At 42.6% G+C, this 10,907-nt stretch overlaps 1 pseudogene; it reads left to right on the top strand.

Moving 5' to 3' along the window:
- Positions 1-8,697: 8,697 nt before the first annotated feature.
- On the top strand, positions 8,698-10,241 carry LOC139733269 (uncharacterized; annotated as a pseudogene).
- Positions 10,242-10,907: the final 666 nt, after the last annotated feature.

Raw genomic sequence — 10,907 nt, forward strand, 5'->3', positions numbered from 1 at the left:
ACATGTCCCTTGACCAGAGACTGAGCCCCAAACCACCACCAAACATAAATGAGTAAATGAGAATGAATGAATGAATGAATGAATCAATCAATCAATCAATCAATGAATCAATGAATCAATCACCAATCAATCAATCATCTATCAATCAATCAATCAATCAATAAAAACAGTTTAAACCACACTTGGTTATACTGCTAAAAAAAAAAATAGATAAAACTGTGGAATGCTTATACAGCTCTTACTTTCAGTAGTGTACGTATTATTCTTGTTATGTGTGTGATACATTGCCATGAAGATTGATGGATAGACTCTAGTACCGGGTACCTTGAAACTAAACTGCACTGTATTTCTGTCAACACCTACATGTATTAGATAATTGTTGTTATTAATGAAAAAAGAAGGTAACGGTATGGAAGTTACTAATTTATGAGAATATGGCATGTGTAGTAATGTATCTAGAGTTCTTGCCTGTAGTAGAAAAGAGAAAGTGTACAATGGCCTCCCATTGTAAAGGGGTGCTGTTCGTTATTCCGAAGGTTCGTTATTCTGAAGATTAGTTAATCCGAAAATGAAATTCGGAACAATGAACCTTTGGAATAACGAATTTTAGGAATAAAGAGCCTTTGGAATAACAAGCTGTAACCTTGTAAAGGAGTCCTTCGGATCATGGACCTGTAGGTCCATGTTGGGATCAACAGTTTTCTGTTCTTACATCAACTGCTCTAAGCCGAGTGAGGGCGCATAGCTAGCCAGTGATTGCGACAAGGACAAAAAAAAAAAAGAGAAAAAAAAAAGAAAAAAACGGTTCACTGGGTACCACTGTTGTGTGTACAGTAGTAGTCTTATAATGCGCAGACCTTTTTTTCGAACAATAAGATCTTGATCTTGTCGCTTCTAAGTGGACTGTAAAATTTCATGAACACCATAATTTGGAATCACATACTGCCTACGGGTGTTCCAGAGGGTCCAACCGACCACCCCATGCAGTCAAACCATTTCTGCGGGTACCGGGTTGGATCGAACGAAGGCATTTTTTCTGTGTCCCGCCTGCTTTTTTTTTTTTTTTTTTTCCCCTAGACGGCACAGATTGGGGCATGGCGCATATTAGACCTATGGGAAATACGTTGGGTTATGGTTAGCGTTTAGGGTTAAGGGTTAGGGCCTAAGAGTCTGAGTGTTAGGGTTAGGGTTATGGCCAGGGTTAGGATAAGGGTTAGGGTTAGGGTTTGATGGTTAGGGTTAGGTTTAGAGTTAGGGTCCCCAATCTGTACCGTCTAAAACAAAAGGCGGGTCGACTTTAGGACTGACCGCAAATGCACCGTTAGCAAACCATACGGGACTCTGGATCAGATCTGCCCTTTGCTATGATACATCAATGCCATCCACAGATAAATTCAAAGCCGCTTAAAATAAGTTGTAAGTCAAATCTCCACCTGACCACAGCGTAATGGAACTTTCGTTCTGTTGCTGTGTATTGTAGTTATCCGTGCTGCTGCTGATGATGACGATTTGTGCGGAGGTAGTCCCATACATTGAAATTAGCGTTGCTAATTCGTCAAATGAAACTCCGTGGCCGGCGATGGCCGTGGCCCGTGGTGCCATGCCCGTGATCATTTACCTACTAAACCTTTACCGAAGATACTGGAAGATTGCTGTATAGCAGCAGTCGAGCTTCCAGGTCTATCCTCATCTACACTGTATCGTCAGTTCAAAAAAAAAAAAAAAAAAAGGCAAGGCAGACAGGCTGGTACGCCTAATTACTGCTCATCCCACATCCAGACATCAGAATTGACTATTGCCAGTATTGGGAATAGGGGGAGAGGATGTGGGAATAGGGGGACAGGGGACATCATGTGTGATATTTGCATACATGTGTAATCTATGTGGCGATGGCATGACCGAACATCTAATTTACAATTACTTTAGCGCTGCTCATTAGCCGTACAGTGTGCAAAGATGTACTAGAATCTAGTACTAGTAGTAGTAGGTTAGATTTCATGCCAACTGCAACTCTCACTCACATTGAGAGTGAGACTCGCTCAACTCTGCTCATTTTGGTCCTTTCTCACAGCTCACTCACCTCATCATCCTCAGACTGACTGCTCAGTTTACACGTCTAAAGCTTCATTTCATTTGCATGCATTTCTATTGATCTCACTCATTTTGACACCCAAATTATAGCATGGGAGTCTAACACTGAACTACAACTAGATCTACTACTAGTTTCCAATGTTGGCGGCCCTGAGATTATGGATTGGATTTTACGGCTCATCGGGATCACCTATACTAAGAAAGAATGATCAGAATTACGCTGCCGCTGTATACTAGTATACAGCTAGGGTGCCAGTTTTCGTAACTGCAACCGGCAGCCCATTCTATCATGCACAGCGTAGATGCGTATGGGGCTGCTTGTCGTAGTTAGTTTTCGACACTTTAGCACATTTCCTTGTTTACCATCAAAACTGCACCGTTTTACCTGAGAATTTCGATATGAAATTGAGCTATTTAAAAGGCCAATAATGATATGCCTTAAACAAATTCCCATTTGAATGCGCTCCTGTTCAATTTTAAGCGATTTTTCGCACAATCATGCAGCACGCATCACACATAAAACACATGGTGCATACAGTACGCATACACTACATTGTAAACGCAAACCAGCAATCACACCAGCGCAAGAACTTGTTGTTTCATTGTCGAAATCTGGTGCCACATTCTCAAAGCCAACGCCTTCTACAAGTTTGCTCATTAATTACGAATTTCAGTCATGCAATTGCTTAAGGCGATTACAGAAATCAAACATCAGGATATGGCAAACAAATTGATACTAAAGTAAAATAATGGTCATGAGTGAATTTCATTTTACGGCGTTGTCATACAAAATGCATCATATTGTTTTGAACCCCTAAAAATGGCTGATATCAGCATTTCTGCTGACACTGTGTTGCTTTTCCCCTAAATATTCCACCATCAGATTAGGATGACAAGTGACAAACAGGGTTTATAAAAACTAGAAATGTGATTGATAACTTTGTTGATTGTTGAAGTCAGACGTTTGTATTGAGTATAAAATTTAATAAGAATTATCTGCTGGGCGTCGAAACCTGGGTCCTACCTGTAGATGTGGCAAGCTGGTGCCCTGACTAACGGTATAGATAATTTTCAGGAAATCATCGAGTGCTGTCCCTGTTGCAATGGACGTATAGTGACTGAGAACTGGGTGGGCTTTTTTAATTTTTCATATTTTAATTTTTAAGTACCCGGTATATTTGCAGTAAATCATAGAGATGTAGAGTCTTCCACACTTGTGACAATTAGGTTTAAGAGAGTGTAGTCTGAATTATTCTGGTAGAGGTTTCAATTACAAGGCGTGTGAGCTGAGTTATCAATTATTACTTTTGTTTGTTTGATTGTTTTTTTGCTGTCAATGACACTGAGATAAAAAAAAAAAAATATGTTATGATTGATAATTCTCAGATCACACTCCTTGTAGGTAAATGTGTGTATAGTACGTGTACATGTTTAGTACATGTACATTGTACAATGTCTGTCTGTAGTTGCCTCTGCTTGAATTGGGGTTTACTCCAACATAATGTTAGGGACATGTTATTATGAATAATGGTTTAGAATATCATCTAATTATGATTAATTTTGAGTAATGGTTGGAAAAATTGTTATGCATTTTCTAATCCTTTCTCTATTTGTGTCGCATTGTACACTTGCATGTAGGTATCCCCAGTACTAACCCCGGCGCGGGGCGTCGTAACCAGTAGCGTTGGGGTCGCTGCTGCGGTTACCACAGTACAGTACCGGTACCTGACCGTGCATATTTATGATGATTCTCCTCTTTATGGCCTCCAGGATAACCTGCAGGACATAAACGAGAAGATCTACTTATCATATTGCACACTGCTATATTTTGTTTCCCTGGATGAACACCATTCAATCTCTGACAGATTTTATCAAGTACCGTAGAGCACTGTTGTTGCAAGCGCTTAATGACTTTCTAACAAGAACAGAAACATTGATTAAGAGACTTTGTCAGTTCATTGAAAAACCTAGAACAGCATGGCCGGCACAGCATTTTCAAAAAAGTGTGGGGGCCCACTTCCGGGTTTCATGAGCTAGCAAGCAGGAAAAAAAAAAAAACAACCAACAACAAGATGACAAAAAAAACACACAATATCTTTTCTTACCATCCACTTCCGGTTTTTTCGGCTGACAAGCGAAAAAAAAAAAAAAGGTCCTCGGCTCACCTCTACCAGTCCACTTCCAGGTGTTTTCGCCTGACAAGCAAGAAAAAGCTATTCAGAGAAAGAACATAACCTTACCACCACCATACTTCAAGGTGTATCTATATTTTTCTTAGTGCCACTTACCGGTACCTATTTCCGGGTTGAAAAAAGTGTGGGGCCCAAAGTGCTGACACCTTCTGTATGGTGCACAAAAACTGAGCCCCCACGGCCCCCATGGCTGCACCGGCCATGAACAGTATGTGATCACGATAATCTACCTCACAAAGGTGCTAAATATGTGGTATGATACAACAAGAAGAATGAAATTGATAAAACATATATGTTCTATCAACTTAATTCTTCATTCATCTTTACAAGAACATTTATTTTACTTTTTTTTTCAAATTTTTAGTAAAGACGATGGTACATTTATGTCCTTTGAAAAGCAAAAGGGTGTTGTAGTAAATGTGAAGTTCGACCATTACAGATATTCAATGCATGGAACTATGATATCCTTGATAAACGTTATGAAAGCGAGTACATTACTGTATATGAAGTAGTAGCTGCACTTCCAGCCAATACTCAACAGGGGGCATGTCTTAATTGCCGCTGAAGGTATGTTTGTACATCACCAATGAAGCACTATAAGAGGTTTAGTGAGTATTCATCTTGTATTGTTGATATCTGGGTTCTGACCCATTTCAGAAGAGGTTTCAAAGATGTAAGAATTCTGTTTTTTAACAGGTAAATACACAAGGTCTGTCACCAAAAGGAATTGAACGGTCAAGAAGGGATAAGGAAAATGAAGATTCTGACACAGCAGTTAGACAGATGATAATACATTACATGTGCAAATGTGTACAAAAAGTTTCCACCAAATCTGCCTGTATGTTCGCATGAACGAACTTGTTCTTATCAGTTATGTAGGCCAATTAATACTCCACAAGTCGAGTGTTGTTACTGGTAACGGGGTCAAATATCATTCACTTATTCATAAGGTCCATGAAAAAATGACACACATTCATTGTGTACATGTATACATGTATTTTAAATGTGTCTGATACTGCTTGTCCACATGTACTGATACTGTAAAAGTGGATATATATTTTTTAGCGACATATTGTTCGCATTTGGCCGGATAAGAAGAGCTTCACGTGTTTTTAAATCTGTGGAATCAGGACATCAGGCACAGAAACATATGGCAAGCAAAAATATTTGCATGCTTTTATTTTCGCGCTAGTTTCTGGTTGCGCGGAAAGCGTGTACATTTCGAACCACAAAATTTTCACTTTAACAGTACATGTGTATTCAGTTAATACAGATGTTTGGACGATTAGATTGCCTATGGACATTTCAGATAAGATTGTGTACAGTATAATGGTAAAGTTGGGATGAAAGATCTCTTCACATAAATATTTTGCCAGGTGCTACACGTATAAGGGTCACTTGTACTGAAATTTTTCTCCTTTGATTTCTAGTAATTATCGATGTTTTGAAGTGTATTCAAAGTTATATCCGTTTTGTTTCCAATAAGCATGCTTCATATTACAGACAACACCTTCAAAAATTCTTTGCTGTTTGGACTGTTGATGAAGTTCATATTTTTTGAACATGTTTTATTTTTTTTACAGTAAATACACTTCATATGTAGTCATGCACATCTTCAAATTTCTTTTGCAGCTGTTGGTTTATGTGACCCTCTATTTGACGTATATGTGTAACCTTGGGGGTGTGAATACACTGTACTAGTAGATACACATACCTGCCTTCAGAGTACTCAAGGGCATTTTTACCCCCTCAAACCTTTATGCAGTTTGGACTGTTATTGAAGTTATCTCTGTCTCAATTAAGTAAAACCTTGCCAAAAGTGCAGATGGCATGTACAATGTTGTAATTTACATGGTATTGCCTCAAAAGCATTTGTGATATTCTAGCTTTATTTTTCACTTACAAATATTCAAGCAATATTCAGAATCCTGTTTGTGTAACATGATATAGTGTAGTTTATTGCCAGTGTGAAAACTTGATGGCAAATTATTTGCATAGATCTGCTTGACACAGTGTAGCTCTGCAATTGTTCAAACTAGCTGGTACATGCCTTTGCCTTTTACATGAGCTGCACCAGACGAATATATACACGGTGTATATATATATATATATATATATATATATATATATTTTTTTTTTTTTTTTTTTTTTTATGTTCACTGTACATCACTGTCGTAGTCGAGACAGACTGTTCCTACTCGCATTCCTACTCACAAGATCGCCGACAGTTGTACCTTAATTGCATAAGGGTCTTACATGTGACTTAGCTGGAGACTGAGACCAAGGCCACCACCAAAAAATTAATCAACAAAAATAAATGAATGAATAAATACATAGATGAGTAAATCAATTAATGAATAAAATAGTATAAACCACATTTGACTATGCTGCTAAAGAGTAAGAAAAACTGCTTATACAGCTCTTACTTTTGGTAACATACTATACATATTTTTGTTATGTGTACTGGTATGATACATTGCCATGAAGATTGATGGATACCTTGAAACTTTACTACAATGTAGTTCTTTCAACACCTACATGTAATAAATATATGGATACACGTGTATGTATATACATTTATAAAGGAAAACAACTCGTCGATTGTGCTCCTTTCTCTGTTATTAATAATAATAATGAAAAAGAATGTACTGGTATTTTACTAAATAATGATAAAGGTATGTGTAATGATGTATCAAAGGTTCTTTGCCTAGTTTCATATGTAGGCCTACTAATGTAGTGAGAATAGATACAATGGCCTCCCATAGTACCAGTCCTTGGGATCAGCAGTTTTCTTTTGCTACGTCAAAATGTTGTTTTCACCGAGAAAAAACAAACAAAACAAAAAACAATAACAGAGTGGATAATGTAAGCGGAATTTCGATATACGGGTAATGTAACTGTGTTCACGGAAGTGAACGGTATAACTAGTAGTTATAGTAGATCTATACTGGTAATTGAGTGTATGCCTAGGATGCTTTGAATTGAGAGAGGGTGGACTGAATGATTGGTGGCATTATTTTCAGTGGGAATTCAATTGGATTTTCACCGTGGAGAAAGAAACTGAGAATCAGACAGCACTTCCAGTCGAAGAAATCATCAGGATTGACAAAAACAAACCAAATAAACATACAATGTATTATGAATTACAAGATCAAGGGAAGACAAACAATCGAAGAAAGAGAGAGAGAGAGAAAGAGAGAGAGAGAGGCCAAGAAAGAGGCAGTAGGCTACTTGTACATAATGCCCAACCACAGACACAAGTACAGTATATCACAGCTAGTAGACGCTTATAACTGACCATGTCAGTTACGCTGGGGTCGCTCATAACACACAAACAAGGGCATCCAGAAAACGTCAATTTCTATATGTGGGACAGTACGATATTTTCGCGATTTCGTGCAGAGTAAAGGCATGATATCCCGATATCCCTATGATTTCAGCTGGCTGTTGACCCATCTAATCATCACGCACGTCACACCTTGTAGGTATCATCTTACATAATCTTCCGTTTACATGTTACTATATACGTTCGTTGGTGCCCTACGATGAAAAAGAAGACTTGTGGGAGAATTTTAGACGAGTACGAGAACCCATAATTTCCGGTGCCGTACATCGGTAATGAATACAATGTAATTGCCATGCTCGAAGTTGATGGTCTTTCATGTCGTTCGTGGAAAATTTGAACAGTATTGCATTCAGGTTCTAACCGTAACCTGTCAAATCAAAAAAAAAAAAAAAAAAATCATGTGAAAACGTAATTCACTGATCATCTTCTGCGGGGTCAACTCGTGGTCACGCGTGCGAGAACTTGGATATTCTAGACGGGGTTTTCGGCTTGCCAACTGACTGGCAATGCGCAAATAACAACCCTTGTACGCACATATTGTCGGGAATCGTCTCATTTCATAATTATGCCGACCGAGGGGAATGGCGCATGGACTCGCACGCGGTACACGCCTGATAACACACACGTACTGTACATGTACCATGTAAGCACTGCGCGGGAACCAGGGAGGTTGGGATGGGATCATGCGGGAACCAAGCACTGGCGGCACGGGGCCGTGCGAAATCGCACCCCAAAGCCGCACGGGTCCGTGCGGCAGAGCTGCACGGGTCCGTGCGCCACACTCGCACGGGCCCGTGCGAGGGAGTATGGATCCGCACGCGGGCGTACAGATTCGCACGCAGGCGTGCGGATCTGCACGGGGGCGTGCAGATCCGCACGGAGGTGCACGACTACGCACGGGCGCGTACAGGGGCGCACGGAGCCATACGCTCCCGTGCGAGATCGCACGAACCTGCACGCAGCCGCACGAAGCAGCCCCGTGCGCACTGCGTGCGGGAGTAACATAACATAATGGTCTGACTGTACATACGGATTATTATATGCCTTCGGATTATACTCATACGGATTATGCGCTTTCATATTTCTCCGATTTCGGACTTCTACTTCGCGATCTTCGCTACATCCTACATCGCGACTCGCACATTTTTCTACACTCCATCTGGGACTTTTACATCGCTGCGTTCAACGCGATCTGCGTCCCGTTACATCGCTACTTCGGTGCTGTTAGCGTGCTGTCCGTGGTGTGCAGACTCTACAAGGGACCGTGCAGTTTTTCGACCCAGCGCTCCAGCGGTGGACTCTACCCTCGTTTGTGCTAGCCGCGGCACTCGGAGGCTACTCCACGCTGTTGCTGGATCTTTTGTACATATTTCTATGGGACACTGTCGTCTTCGGACACCCTGAGTGCATTTCGGAGTTTGTCCATATTCTTTCATATCATTTCGGGGAGTGCAATACAACCTACAAGGACACTGTTCTCCTCTTCTGGTGCCCTAGTGCATTCTACTACTGATACGGTCGTCTAGCTACCATTCCTGCTGGCGGTGCCTTCAGCTCTGTTGCGTCCTGTTAGCCATTTGGTGAGTAGATATTTCATTATAGGCCCACACAATAATACCTAAATTGGTGACCCCGACGTGATTGTTTAGGGCCTACTTCACATCCTAAATCCTTCACCTTTCATCCTTCACCCTTCCCTTCTACAATGGCAGACGGCGACGAGGGTAACGCTACCCCATCCGCCACAAGCTTCCCCCTTTTTGGCCCAACGATTCCGCCCTCTGATTTGCTCAGGTAGAGGCGCAGTTCACCACCAGGAGCATCACCACTCAGCAGACGCGCTTCGCTTATGTAATCTCCTCCCTACAACCAGAGATAGCGCAGGAAGTGAGGGAATTCATCATTTCCCCTCCCACCACCGACGCATATGATAAGGTGAAGGCCGAGCTCATCAAAAGGACCACCGTTCGGAGCAGCGGCGGCTTCATCAGCTCCTTACGGCAGAGGAGTTGGGCGACCGCAAACCATCGCAACTCTTACGCCGCATGAAACAACTGCTCGGGGACGCTACCTTAGAAGACAGCATTCTCAAACAGCTGTTCTTACAATGCCTACCAAACAACGTTCAGCAGATTTTGGCCTCCACGTCCACGGAAGTCACTATCGAGCAGGTTGCTGAATTGGCAGACAAGATCATCGAGGTCGCAACGCCACTATCGGTCGCTACAGTGGCAGTACCGTCGTCCATGCCCCAGTCTTTCCCCGTTCCGTCGGCTACTCTCCCACCGACGTCTCCCAGTCCTCCGGCGGCAGATCCAGTAGCGCACCTCACTGCACAGGTCACCATGCCCACGACGCAGGTGTGCGCGCTAGCCTCCCGTCTAGACGAGCGGGGGCGCCAGCGGTCCAGAGGCGGCAACCGCGGCCGTGGAAGCGGGTCGCGCGGTACTTCGCGGAAGCGAGCCGACTCCCAACAGCGCCACGCCGGCAGTGAATGCTGGTACCATTCGAAGTTCGGTGACGACGCCCAGCAGTGCCGCTCACCCTGTTCGCGGCGAAAACAAAAATCTCATCCACCACAACAGCAGGGAAACGGCCCAGCCAGAGATTAGCGGCGACGAGTCCCTCTGGCAGTGATACAACAGGTCGCCTATTTTACATCACAGATAGATAACACGGCACACGCCTTTTAGTAGACACCGGAGCTGAAGACACTTTTAGTCAGCGTCCTTCCTCCTTCAGCAGCTGATTAGACGAATTCTTCGCCTACAATCCATCTACAGGCGGTGAATTAGTCTTCTATCACCACTTATGGAGAGCGCTCGCTCACGCTCGATTTTGGTCTCCGTCGTACCTTTCGATGGATTTTCATCATAGCTGATGTGCCTACACCCATCATCGGGGCAGATTTCTTGCGCCATTTTGGTTTGTTAGTGGATGTCAAACACCACAAGCTCATCGACTCCACAACACACCTTTCTGTCAACGGTGTCTGCGCCCACAACTCTCCCTCCATCGTGAGTACGATGTTTTCTCGGCCAGACGATCATAAGTATGATACTATCGTCCAACAGTATCTCATCACTTGCCCTACCTATGATCAGAAGGCCGTGAAACATTCGGTAACTCACCACATAGTTACACGTGGACCACCCGTGGCAGCCCGACCACGTCGCTTGGCAGCAGACCGCCTCAACATCGCCAAGGCAGAGTTTGAACTCATGTTAGAACTGGGTATCATCCGTCCCTCCAGCAGCAACTGGTCATCCCCACTACAC

The sequence above is a fragment of the Diadema antillarum genome, unplaced genomic scaffold (assembly GCF_040938485.1).
Source record: "Diadema antillarum isolate AM-2024a unplaced genomic scaffold, OU_Dant_1.0 seq00000466_RagTag, whole genome shotgun sequence".
NCBI classification, from domain to species: domain Eukaryota; kingdom Metazoa; phylum Echinodermata; class Echinoidea; order Diadematoida; family Diadematidae; genus Diadema; species Diadema antillarum.